The sequence below is a fragment of the Microtus oregoni genome, unplaced genomic scaffold (genome assembly GCF_018167655.1).
Source record: "Microtus oregoni isolate MIOR12 unplaced genomic scaffold, Mior012 000043F_ref0000047, whole genome shotgun sequence".
Classification (NCBI taxonomy): domain Eukaryota; kingdom Metazoa; phylum Chordata; class Mammalia; order Rodentia; family Cricetidae; genus Microtus; species Microtus oregoni.
In genome coordinates, this window is record NW_024543210.1 from 10,289,201 (window position 1) to 10,302,333 (window position 13,133).

Sequence of the window (13,133 nt, forward strand, 5' to 3'; positions counted from 1 at the left end):
AGTTCCCCAAAGCAAAGCTGTTTACACAGTAGGACATGACTGTTGTGGCGATTTCTGGGTCTAGAAAGAAGCCTCTTTGGGGCATCCGTGGCTGGACTGAAGTTTCCATGAACAGCAATGAAGCAGAGGAAGTTGGCACAATAACAAACTGCTGGGAGAAGCAGGTGTCTGACTGAGAGCTGCCATATTCTGCTGCAGTTACAGCCACCGCAGTGCACCTGTAGGGGCAGCCACACTCTTGTCCCCAGTTGTCCTGGACTCAGGGACCATGGTCCACAACAGCTCAGCCCCCAGCCTTCTCTGATTTGGAACTACTCGGTTTGGCTCCTAGGCAGCTGCTGCCACTGCCTGTAAAGGTCGACAGCTATCATCAGCTGGCTCATCTGATAGGCCCTGTTATCTTTAATCATTTAAAGAGACAAACACATTAGAGGGTAACTTTGATAGGCACTCAATATGAAATTACCATACTTCTCAAACTTTGCCTAATCACTAAGTACCAGCTAAGTATCTTTAGAGAAGGTTGGGCCTTCTGATCTTAGTGGTGTGGTAGCACAAACAAGTTTTCATCCTTCCTAGGCAAGGCTGAAATGCTTTCCTAAGTGGTTTTTCTATTTTCACTCCCACACCAGCAGCAAAGAAAAAGAAAGTTCTAAGTTCACATCCTAATCAACCCTCACAGTGAAAATTGCCTTTTTCTTTTTCTTTTCTTTTCTTTCTTTCTTTTCTTGAGATTTCACTATAACACAGGTTGGCCTTGGACTCAACTCACAGTTAGATTTATATTTTAATGTTTATTTACCTTTTTGTTTTTATTCATTTGTGTGTGTGTGTGTGTGTGTGCGTGTGTGTGTGTGTGTGTGTGTGTGGTGTTCCATGTGTCATAGGGTATGTGTGGAAGTCAGAGGACAACTTATGGGGGAGTCAGTTCCTTCCTTCCACCACCTAGATTCTGGTACTCGAACACAGTTTCTTGGTCACCTCAGGTTTTCAGGCTTGGTGGCAAGAATCTTTACCTACGGAGTCATCTTGCCTGCCAAATGGTCTTCTTTGGTTTTCTTAAATCAATCTGAGGCATCAGGATTAACATGTCTCAATTTTGTATTTCCTTTATATTAATATATTTGAGCCCCTCTTCATTTCTCTTATTTAGAATTCTTCATTTTTTCAAGTCTTCATTATCTCCATTTTAAGTAGGCTTTTGTGTGCTGGGGACTGGATGCAGGGTCTTTACACATGCTAGAGAACCATTCTGCTGCTGAGCTACCCTCTCAGCTTTCCTCCGGTTATAAACTCTAATATCTCTTTCCATTGCATGCCTTGTCTTTTCATACTCCTTTATACACTTCTGAAGAGCTATACCTCACTACTTATAAACAAAATTTCACTATGTAGCCCAAGCTGGCCTCAAACTCCTGCTGCCTCAGCCTCCCAAGTACTGGGATTACAGGTATATTGTTAGTTTGTTTGTTTATGAGTTTTCGAGACAAAGTCTCACTGTAGTTCAGACTGGCCCTGAACCTACTACAGACTGGAGGCTGGATTTGAACTCCTATATTTCTGGTCCTTCTGCCTCCACATCTAAGTTTGGAATTATGGACACCGTGCTACCCTGCTCTGAAGTTCACGTTTAAATACAGTTGAATCTATAAATCTTATCTTTACATTTATGGTTTCTTTGGTTTTTTTTTTTTTTTGTCCTTCAAATTAAAAAACAGCTCTTGGAAGATATGGGCAGGATGATCAAGAGTTCAAGAGTTTCTTGGCTAGACAGAGTTTGAGACCAGCCTTGGCTACATGAGATCCTATCTCAAGCAAAGAATCTTTTCATCTAAGCACAAATGTTAAAATGTTGTCATTGCTTTTCTCTCAATTTCTCTGTTTCTGTCTCTGATCTTCCTTCTATTCTAATGTGCATGCATTCTTCTCTTAGTTAAGGAAAACTGCAGCACAAATTCTAATTGTTCTTACTAATAATTGTAATGGTCTGTCCTGTCCCTATAAGAGGCAAGCTCCGCCCACTCCCTCCCCCTCCCACGCTGAGGCAAGCAAATTTTTCTTTCTCTTCCAGCCTGAGTTCCTTCCTTTCCATCTCTCTCCCGAAGAGGCAGCTTCTGCCTCTCTCCCTTCTCCCCTCCCCCCATTTCCCTTTCCCCTCCATAACCCACTAATAAATAGCCACTTTCTCTGCATGGCGTGCCTAATAGGTCTCTGTCTGTCACCCGCCGCCATGGTCTCATGGCCCCACTGCCGCCACTGGGGCACCTGCAGCGTTCTACCATAACAGTAATAACCTGGAGTCAGATATTAGGGGTTTTGTCAGGCGCCAGCTTCAACAAGTATACCACTCACCAGGGTGGGAGCTTGAGGACTAGAAAGAAGTTAAGTAGGAGGAATAGAGGTAAGAAAGAATCACTGAGACTTAGGATAGTGAAGGGAGGGCAACTCAGCGAATACTGAATGCTGAAATACACCCATGTTTATTTTTCATATACTTTTTTACACCAATACAAAAAGGGAAAGAAGACAAAAGACTGCTTTAACATGACACAAAGGACAACTAGAACAGTTATTTGCTTCAATACTTGGAGACATGAAGTCATTAGCATTCTGTCGTTTAGGCAGTGAAACCACCCTAGACCAAGTCTCCTGAAGGCAGCCATTCCCAAGGTCAATCATCCGATTTCAATAAAATAAGCAGGTGTTTGCTTGAATTTCCTTACCAGTTTGGCCAGGGTGGAGTGGATCTACCTGTATGGGCCATCTTAATGTCCGATCTCCAGCTCTTCAAAGATTAGAATAGAATGTACGACATAGAGAGTACAAAAAGAAAAGGTAAGCTAATAAATCCAGAAAGAGCACTTTCTTGAAAGAAAAGAGAAATGCAATAAAAACTCAAAAATTCAAGAAAATATTCAGAGAAATAGAAGTTCTTCCACTGGAAGTTGACAAAAACAATCTATGACCTTTACCAAACCTCTAAAACAATAAAGATCAAAATACCTTTTAAAAACAAGGGTTAGGAAGACAGAGTTCAGTGGGTAAAGTGTTTGACATTCGACTGTGAGGACCTGAATTCAAATCTCCACCACCCAAGCAAGTCTGCACACAGTGTCTTCATCTGTAACCTCAGTGATACCATGGGGAAATGGAAATAGAGACAGGAGAAGCTCAAATGTCAGCTGAACAAAAATGAAAAGAGAGAGAGAGACCTTGTCTCAAAGTGAAAAGTGAAGACTGACTCCCAAAAGTGTCCTCAGACCTGCATAACCACACACACACACATACACCAAATATTCAACAAAACAAAACCAGAACATATATCAGAGGGTTGGAATCCTTTTTTACCATAAAACAGAAAGAAAACCGGAAAGCAAACCCATGACAAAATTTCATTGTTTTTATCCTTTAAAGCTTGCCATTGTTACCTAAACCACACCCATTTTTCCCTGTACACAATATGCCAATCACAAGGGGAAAATGACTTGCAAAATACGGTATTTTCCGGGTGTGGTGGTGCACATTTTTATCCCAGCACTGGGGAGGCAGAGGCAGGTGGGTGTCTATGAGCTCTAGGCCAACCTAGTCTACAGAGTTCCAGGAAAGCCAAGGCTACACAGAGAAACCCTGTCTGGAAAAACCAAACCAAACAAACATGGTGTTTATTAATAAAGAGTCAAGCACATGGAAACTCCAGAGCAAGTTTCAAATCCACTCCCAGAAAACCGAGTAAGGATACATTTATTGGATCAAGTTTCATTAACTGTAACTTCTCCATCATGAGCCATACATCAGAAATGTTGCATATAGTCAACGGAAGGAAGTAATTCATCAAGGAAAGTGGATTTCTGGACCCGATGATACACTCTTGTAGTATCGCCCTATAGATGGAACTAGAAAGACTAGGAGTTCAAGGATAATTTCAGCAAACCAACGTTTAGTTTGAGCTACATACAGGTCACAACACACACACACACACCACACACATGTATGTATGTATGTATGAATGTATGTATGTCTGTCTGTATGTATATAGTTAAGAAAGTGAAAGTGCTAACTAGGGGCCAGTTACATCTTTAACTGGAACTAAGAAGTGAAATAGGCTAAACCAAATCCGTTTATTCAGGAACTATACGCAGGTGCTTTTACTGAGATGCTTTCAAAAGAACCATAAAGGGGCAGAAAAAAAATGCATGAATGGTTTAGGCACTTGCTGCTCTTGCAGAGGACCTGTGCTGGAACCCTAGCACTCAAGAGGTGGCTCCACAACCAACCATAATTCCAGTGGCACCAGGCAGGCAAGGTTGGGCACATACATGCAGGCAGAACATTTATATACATAAAAATAAATCTAACAACATCAAAAGGAAATGTGGCAGGAAACTTGTTTCGGAAAGACTTGGGAAAGACGAAAAACGCAGATCCCTGGAGGACACAACCTAGATTCTAGTCTTGGCTTGCCCGCTTCCTTAGCTGTAAAACAGTGGTAATAACGCTTGTCCCAACTACCTCAAAGCGCGGTTTTGGCGTTCAGACAGAAACCATGTATTTAACTGTGTTTGGAAGACTGCAGGACACTCCATTAATGTAAGTCGGTTTTGTGACTGCATCGCTGGAATTATCGCAAAATCATAAACAAGAGCTGTTGATGGAGGAGATCTGGCTCTCCCACGGGGGCACAGTGAGCTTCATCAGCCTAGTTCTTTGTTGTTAAACTTTCCAGCGTCTTTCTTCTCGCCTACTAGGTAACAAGCAAGGTACTACTTATGAAAGTACCAAGACTGCAAAATGTTTAAAGAAGTTCTTGACAAAAAGAAGCCGCCGGAACGCAAAGTCAGCCAGGAAAGAGTCTTCCTCCGGATCGCAGGGTTTTGTTTGTTTGTTTGTTTGTTTTGTTTCTTGTATGCCAACACCCGGTGGATGGCGGCCGCCGAAAGGAAATGAATCAGTGGAACTGGCTTTCCTGTGCGTAGTGACGATCATTCCACTCAGACACAACGAATAATAACGCTAAAATGCCAGGGTAGGTGCAGGGTGCTGCAACAAGTACCCAGCGACCCCTCGGGCGGACTTAGGCAGAAGAATGCGCGCGCACACGCCTCTTGGCCCGAAGCCCTGGGAACGCGCCTCCCAGCGCCCCTCCTCCCGGCGCGCCGACGTCGGGACACGTGACCGGGGCGTGCCGACAGCGGGGGCGGGCGGGGCCGTCCGGCTCCGCAGAGCGGCGCAAGCGCGCCAGGGCCGCGCCGGAGCCAGCCCCTCCTGCTCCCTGTCGGAGTCAAAATGGCGACAGGGGGAACCTGGAGCAGTCCCGGAGCCTAAGCCACTGACAGGAGAGGGGAGGGCGGCGGCGGCGGCGGCTAGAGGAGAATGGCCGCGGGGGCCGGCGCCAGTGCGGGCGGCGGCGCTGGGGGCGGCGGAGGCGACGGCAGCGGTCCCAGCGGCAGCCGCGGCGGGAGGAGCCTCCGAGGTGAGCGTCCCCCGGTGTCGGAGGCTGGGGAGCCGTCTCGGTGTCCGCGCGGTGCGGGACGTCCGGCTGAGGAAGGGGCCCCGGCTGGGCGTGGTGGCGCCTCGGCTGAGGCCCGGGCGCCGCGGGAGTCGCCGAGGCGCTGGCCAGCCGGCCGTCTAGGGCCCAGCGCGCCGGCGCGGGACGGGCCGGTCCCAGCGCCCTGAGGGGCGGGCCGGACAGCGCGCCGCCGACCGGGGGCCGAGGCGGAGGCGCGGCGCTCGGGGCGCGAGGACGCCCCTCCCACCCAGCCACCCCCGCCCTGGTGGCCGCCGGGACGGGTTCCCAGCACCCGGCTTCGAGGGGCGGGACGCGCCGCACCCTGGACTGGGGAACCCGCTCCCTGGCGCGGACGCCTGTTTCCGGGGTGCGGGGCCGCGCACGGGTGGGCGTGAGGCCCGAGGACCGGAGCTTGGGGAGGAGCAGGCCCGGGGTGGGCCCGCAGCGGGGGGGGGGGGGGGGATCGTCCGGGGTGAGTGACCGGAGGGGAAGGAACGAAACTGGCGTTGAGCTTTGACAGGTAGGTAGGGGTGGGGGGGGGGCGAGATGGAGCGGTGGCGGGGGGGTGGGGGAGCGGAGGCTGAGCTCCCGGGAGTACTGGGCGAAAGGCGGGTCTCCCTAGCGCCCCCTCTTCTGCTCCGCGGCTTACTCCCTTGCACACACTCGCACTCACTCTCACCCTCCAGGGCGAGAACTTTCTCGCCGTCTTCGGAGAAACTCCGCGGAGTGTTGTCTGAGCTCGGAGCTAGCGCAGCGCCTCTCCCTTAGCAGCAGGCAGAGTAAGTGCCCTGGAGCAGGCCTCGTTCGCAGGGCAGGCTAAAGCATCTCGCCGGGAACGAGCAGGGGGGGGCACTTTGGCACTTCATTAGCTCTCCCAGCCACCGGTCCCTTTTGTCTCTGAGTAGCATCCGTTTCTCTTCAAAGATGCTCACGTTGTCAGTGTGGCAGGAAGGCTGGAAGTTCTGGGAACCGTCCATCCTGAACAGCGGCTGCGATTAGGCTTGTCTTGGGATTTTGGAGCCAGAGAAACCTTTAGCGATTTGATGGTGTGTTTTAAAGTGGGGGAAGGGGACCCCGAAAGGTGAGTTGCCTTGGGTCTTAGCCAGGGAGATTGAGACCTGAGCTGGGACGAGGCTTCTGCGTACTTAGGTACGATTTATGGAGGAAGCTCATTTCACTCCGCTCCTGCGCTGCCAACTCTCTGTGGATTGTTTTCTCCGCCACTGTGCATCCCACTCACTAGGCCTTTGCACAAAAAAGTTGAAAGCGGAAATGAGCACTTTTCCGAACCTGGCAGCCACCTCAGAATAACTGCTAAAGAGGCCACCCCCTCACACCATATTTATTAAAAATTGAGTGACATTTCATTTGAGGTTTTCTTAGGTTCATGACTAGGTTCTCACCAAATTATAGCCTGGCTCATTTTTACATGAGTTCAGTAAAGCCCAGAGGTCAATATTTTGTTCTGTAAAACCTAACTCCTATAGCATCTGCGTCCCAACATGATGAGCATCTCAAGTTCTTTGTATCTGGCTCTAACTTTAGGATTTAAAACACAGTGGTTTTTCGGGTTATACTGACTAGTTTCCTTCTGCCTTTTCGTTGGGCTACAGAATTTTATTTATGGTATGTCACTGGTCAACTTTCAGAAATACAACAGAATCAAGTGATTCTGTTTTCATAGTTTAGTCACTGAGCTCAAATTACTCAAGTGATTATTGAAGGTCTGCTTTGTGTTTGAATTATCCCAGAGCTGGGGGAGGAAGTGAAAAAATTAATATATAGTAGACTTTGCCTCAAGGTTCTTATTGGAAAAAGTTGCACTAACATGAGTCTAGAAGCCAATCTAGTGAGTTCTGATACAGAGAGAGCTGTGGGAGTTCAGGGTAGAGGAAGTTCTAGCAGAGCCTTAGGAGCCTAAATAACTTCCTGGGACACTTGAAACTTGAGCTGGCTCTTGAGTGTTCGTGTTTACAGAGAGATTGGAGCAGTTTGTGAGAAAAAAGCAAGTGTATAAATTGGAGATCGGCCCTGGGGAAAGGGAATGGAGGGAGACGTTTTCCATAGGAAACTATAGGCAGCCAGAAGGTTATCTCTGTAAAAGGATTTTATTGCCAAGTTGAGAGTTGAATTTTTCTTTTATGCAAATTATAACAAACTTTTAAAGATATTGTTTGTTATAAGTTGTCATCCACAGGTTGAGTTAAAAGGAGACAAGAATAAAATGAATCAGGAAGATAGTAGCTAGCTGTTGAGTTACCTGGCTCAGATGGGATCCTAAAAGAGAACTGTTACTCTGCCTCCCAAATGCTAAGATTGCAGGTGTGTGCCACTATACCCAGCAAAGTTTACCTCAGTTGTTTTCCTGTAGTGTTAGAGATCAAACCCAAGGATGTTCTACCATTGATCTGGATAGGGTAAAGTCAGAAGAGTACCTAGCAGATAATGTATGTGTGCATATACATTTACTATGGTTAGATATATGTAATAAAATTTATCATCTTAACTAATGGTAATTGTACAGTTCTGTACACATTTACATTGTTGTACAGTCATTACTGCTGCCATCTGAGGAATTACCTTTTAAAATTATGTGTGTATACATATGTGTGTGTGTGTGTTTAATTTGTGTTTGTCTCTGTGCTTAATAAGGGCAGGTAGGTATTTGTGGAGGCTAGAGATTTCTGATTCTTCTGGACTAAAGTCACAGGCTGTAGTGAGCACCTGATACGGATGCTGGGAATCAAACTCTGGTCCTATGGAAGAGCAACACATGCTCCTAACCACTGGGCCACCTCTCCAGCACTAAAAAAAAAAGTTCTGCCGGGCGGTGGTGGCACACGCCTTTAATCCCAGCACTTGGGAGGCACAGGCAGGCGGATCTCTGTGAATTCAAGGCCAACCTGGTCTACAAGAGCTAGTTCCAGGACAGGCTCCAAAGCTACAGAGAAACCATGTCTCGAAAAAACAAAACAAAACAAAAGTTCTTTTTACTAGATTTTATGTATTTTTATTGTGTATACATGCATACAGTTAAAGATCACAGGTGAAAGTCGGTGAACTATTGTGAGAGTTTTCTCCTTCCACTGTGTATGTCCCAGGGGTGGAACTCGGCTACACTGGTTTGTGCAACTGGCACCTTTATCTGGTGAATGATGTTGATGGCCCAATTGGCAGAATTCTTTTTCTCGCCTAGTACCAAGAATTGAACTTAAGGCTCCCTGCATGCTAAATTTAGTTTCTGCTACAAAGTGGCACAACCAGCCCTCATCTTAGGAATGGAATTCTTTCATCTTCCTAAACTTGAGAATCTGTACTCTTTAAACTCTAACATGGTTACCCTCAGTCACTGAAATTCATTATTTAACTGTGTCTATAACTTTGACTAGGTAAGAATGTAATCATAGAATCATAAGTATTTGTTTTTTTGCGACTGTATTGATGGTCCATTCATGTTGTACAGTGTCTTGAACTTGTGCTGTGATCCTCCCACCTTCACCTCCCAAGTGCGGGGATTCTAGGTTTAAACCATCATCAGGCTCATTTTTGGATTATTTATTTTTAGTATATAAAAATACATCTCACTTTTATTGACTTTGTATTTTATAGCTTTGTTGTGTTTATTCTAACTGGGTTTTTTTTAAAACGGGTTGGGAGGATGTATGATTCTTTTCTGCAGATAACATCAAGTCATCTAAAAGCAGTCAATTTATGTCTTTTTTTTCCAGTTTGAATGCCTTTTATTTAGTCTTTGTCTTAGTAGTCAACTAGAGTTCTTAGTGCTTGTGTTGACGAGAAGTGGTGGAAATGGACTTACTTAGGTTGTTGTGGGGCTTAGATATTAGAGGGAAAGTTTTCAGTCTTTTACTGTTGAGTGTCTCACACCGGGTGGGGGGGTGGACAGGACGGGCGACAGTGTTTCACTTAGCCCAGGCTCCACTGAGAAAAATGTTAGCACAATTTTTGTGTGTGTGTGTGTGTGTGTGTGTGCGCAGCATTTATTATGTGAGATAGTATTATAGTCTAGATTTATTATTTTAGCTAGTATTTTTTTTTTAATGTGGGTTCTGCAAGAGTGTCTTTCCTGGTAAATAAAAAAATTGTGTTGTTGGCAGAATGATATGGCTGTGCTGGGTTTATTTGCATGACTCTGTTTTGAGCCAGACTCTTGCTGTGTACCCCCAGGCTGTCCTGGAACTCACTGTGTAGCCCAGCTGGCCTCTAACTAGTGAAGGCCTCTAACCCCTGCCTCAGCCTCCCAAGTGCTGGGATTATGGGTGCAAGCCACTATCAAGCTTATTCGTGAAACATTACATTTCATGTGTGTTTGTGCTAAAATAAAACACTGACTTTGGGCACCAAACCTCTGTTTACAGTCTGACTGCAATTTATAGTCTTATGATTTTGTTTTGTTTTTGATGGCATCACACTGTTACCCAGGCCGCTCTTGAATTCATGGGCACAAGTGATCTTCCTGCTTCAGCCTCCTCAGTAGTTAGAATGTAAACATACACTATTGCACTAGACTTGTATTACTGTAAGTTGTCTAATCTGTTTGAGGGTTAATTTTCTCTCTTGTAATAAAAGAAATAGGGGCCAATAAGATGGTTTAGCAGGTAAAGAGACTTGCTGCTAAGCCTGATGGTTTGAGTTTGATAAGAATCCTTGAGATCCTCATGTTAGGGGAAGAGAGTGATTTCCACAAGCTGTCCTCTGACCCCAACATGTATTGTAGAATGCAGAAGTGCACATAGAAATACAGTTTTAAAAAATTAGGGCTGGATATGGCGGCATACACCTGTAATCCAGTACTCAAGAGACAGAGGCAGGCAGATATCTATAACTTACAAGCTAGTCCTGTTCTACATACTAAGTTCCTAGCCAGTCAAGGATACATAGTGAGATCCTGTCTCAAAAACATAACAAACAAAAAATATAGAATTGTCTTGCCTGGGTTTTCCACTTGTATGGATGTTAAATCCTGTCCTATTTTTTTTTCCGTTCCTCCCCTTACCAGTCTGGACTTTCGTTGAATAGATTCTAGCTGAGGTTGTGCTCCTTTTTCTTTTTTTCCTGCTCTTCCCTATCTCTGGCAATTTTTTTAAATTTATTTTTAATTATGTGTATGTTTGTCTGTGAGATATGTGCAAATGACTGCAGGTACTAACAGAGGCCAGAGGTAACAGATCCCACTGGAACTGGAGTTACAAGTAGTTAAGAGCTACCTACATGCACTTAAACACTGAGCCATCTTTCCAACTGTAGGCTATTCTTGATAATACTTCCACAGTCCTGGAAAACCTAATTGTAGTATCTTTCTACTTAAAAAGAAAATCAGTTAACTTCATCTTGTCTTGTGGGATAAAGGCCAAACTCAAAAAAAAAAAAAAAAGAGTACAGGGTGTGTCTGATCTTACATTTCCCAGTACTCCAACTGAACCAAGATGTTTCTTATTTCCTGTGCTTCTGCCTGTGGTTTTCATGTGTTTATCCAAGTGCTTGGCATTTCCTTATTCTTTGTCATCAACTCTATTAGCTGCCCATCATCCATCTCCTTTCTTGACAATTATGCTTTTATTCATAAATATGAGACACTCAGATGATTTATCACCAACTCCAAGGTTAGTTTTGATTAGTCTAAACCAATCAGCTCATTGCATTCCCTTGTAATCTGTTACTTGTCCCAGTCAGGTTGAACTGAAGGAGACAGATTTTCTGCGGAAAATGGTTCTTCTTTCCCTTTGTGTTCAAGACCAAGAGAACAATGAGGCCGCTATTGCTGGCAGTTGTCCTCTAACCACAGGGGATAAAGCATCCCCTAAAGATATCAGATCAAAGTTAGAAGAAGAAATCTTAAGTCCTTGGTGGCATCACTTAGTCATACCATATACTGGGCCTTACTTAATACAGCATTTCTCATGACAGATAAATTTCTCATGGTTTATAAATTATGTATGTATATATGTATATGGGTGGGTTTGAGTACATATTGTGTACTGTATACATACACAGGTGAGAAGAGGACTTCGAACTGGAGTTGGTTAGCCACCATGTGGGTACTGAGAACAAAACCTAGTTCCTCTGGAAAAGCAGCTTGTGAGTGCTTTTAACCACTGAGCCATTTCTTCAGCCATAAATTTGTTTAAATCAGCTCCTTGGAATTAAAAAATATTCTGGTTGGTACAGTACTCTATTTTCAAGATCTAGTTATGTTACCTCTACCAACAATAACCAATTTTGTTGGCACTTGAGTCCTCTCTCCCATCCATATCATAGCATATTGTAATTGCTCACTTGGTGTGTCCGACTTTAAAGTATATAGAGCATAGTGTAGTGTCTGTTTGTAATAGATATTCAGCAAGTAAACTGATAGGATAAAGTAACACGATGGCTATATTAGTGCTGTGTAAGCAAGTTTAAAATAAATGTAAAGTATGTTATTATTTTTAAGTCCAGGTAAAATGGAAAATTTAGACTAGATACTGTTTGCTGGCTCTTAATTATTACCTGGAATTTATATTTTGAGACAGATCACTCTGTAATCGAGGCTAGCCTTGAACTCAGAGCAGTCCTTTTGCCAAATGCTGGAATTTCCTATGTGAGCTACTATGCCTGGTTAAATATTTTCACTTAGATAGAAAATGTGTATTTTCTATTAGCAGTTAAAAGCAAGTACAGAGGTTGGAAAGATGGCTCAGCGGTTAAGAGCATTGCTTGCTCTTCCAAAGGTCCTGAGTTCAATTCCCAGCAACTACATGGTGGCTCACAACCATCTGTAATGAGGCCTGCAGGAAGAATACTGTATGCATAATAAACAAATAAATATTAAAAAAAAAAAGCAAGTACAAAGTTTGGTTCCCAGCACCTACATCAGGCAGCTTACCACTACCTGTAAATCTACTTCCTAGGATCTGATGCTCTCTTCTGACCTTTGCAGGCACCCACATGTACACATCCACACACAGACACACATACACATACATAATTATTTAAAAATAAAATAAATCTTAGAGAAATCATCTCTCATGTTTGTTTGTTTATTTATTTATTTATTGTGGTTTTTCAAGACAGGGTTTCTCTGTAGCTTTGGATCCTGTCCTGGAACTAGCTCTTGTAGACCAGACTGGCCTCAAACTCACAGAGATCCGCCTGCCTCTGCCTCCCAAGTGCTGGGATTAAAGGTGTGCACCGCCGCCCAGCTTCTCATGTCTCTTTTAAAAAAGAAAATGTGGATCTCATTTTGTCATAGTCCTTATGAACGGAGCAATGTTAAATTATATTATTGTACTATTCTTACCATTTTTAATTGGGAGACTTACATGCCAGAACTAACTTCAAATATATTGTGTGTTTGTACACATACATGTGTATGAAGCCCAGACAGCCTCAAGTATTGTTCCATAAGAGATATTGTTCCTTCTTTGAGACAGTGGGGAATCTCAACAATTAAGCTATATCTGTCTGTCTCTGCCTCTCTAGTGCTGGAATTTCAAGCATAGTTTATCACATCTGACTTTCAAAAGAAAAGAAGCATAGGTGAATGGTCCTTTCTGACTGAGCCATCTCCCTAGTCCCTATTGTGTCTTATAGTCATATATATATATATTGATTCTTTGGGAATCCAATC

The 13,133-nt window shown here is 44.2% G+C and overlaps 1 protein-coding gene across 2 annotated transcripts in view; it reads left to right on the forward strand.

Annotated features, from left to right (window-relative positions):
• The first annotated feature begins 5,411 nt into the window (after positions 1 to 5,411).
• Btbd7 (BTB domain containing 7) overlaps positions 5,412 to 13,133 on the forward strand; it is an 82,857-nt gene continuing 75,135 nt past the window's right edge. For both annotated transcript variants that reach the window (XM_041633124.1, XM_041633125.1), the window contains exon 1: positions 5,412 to 5,470. The gene's annotated coding sequence lies outside the window, so the exon portion shown is untranslated. The remainder of the gene's footprint in view (positions 5,471 to 13,133) is intronic.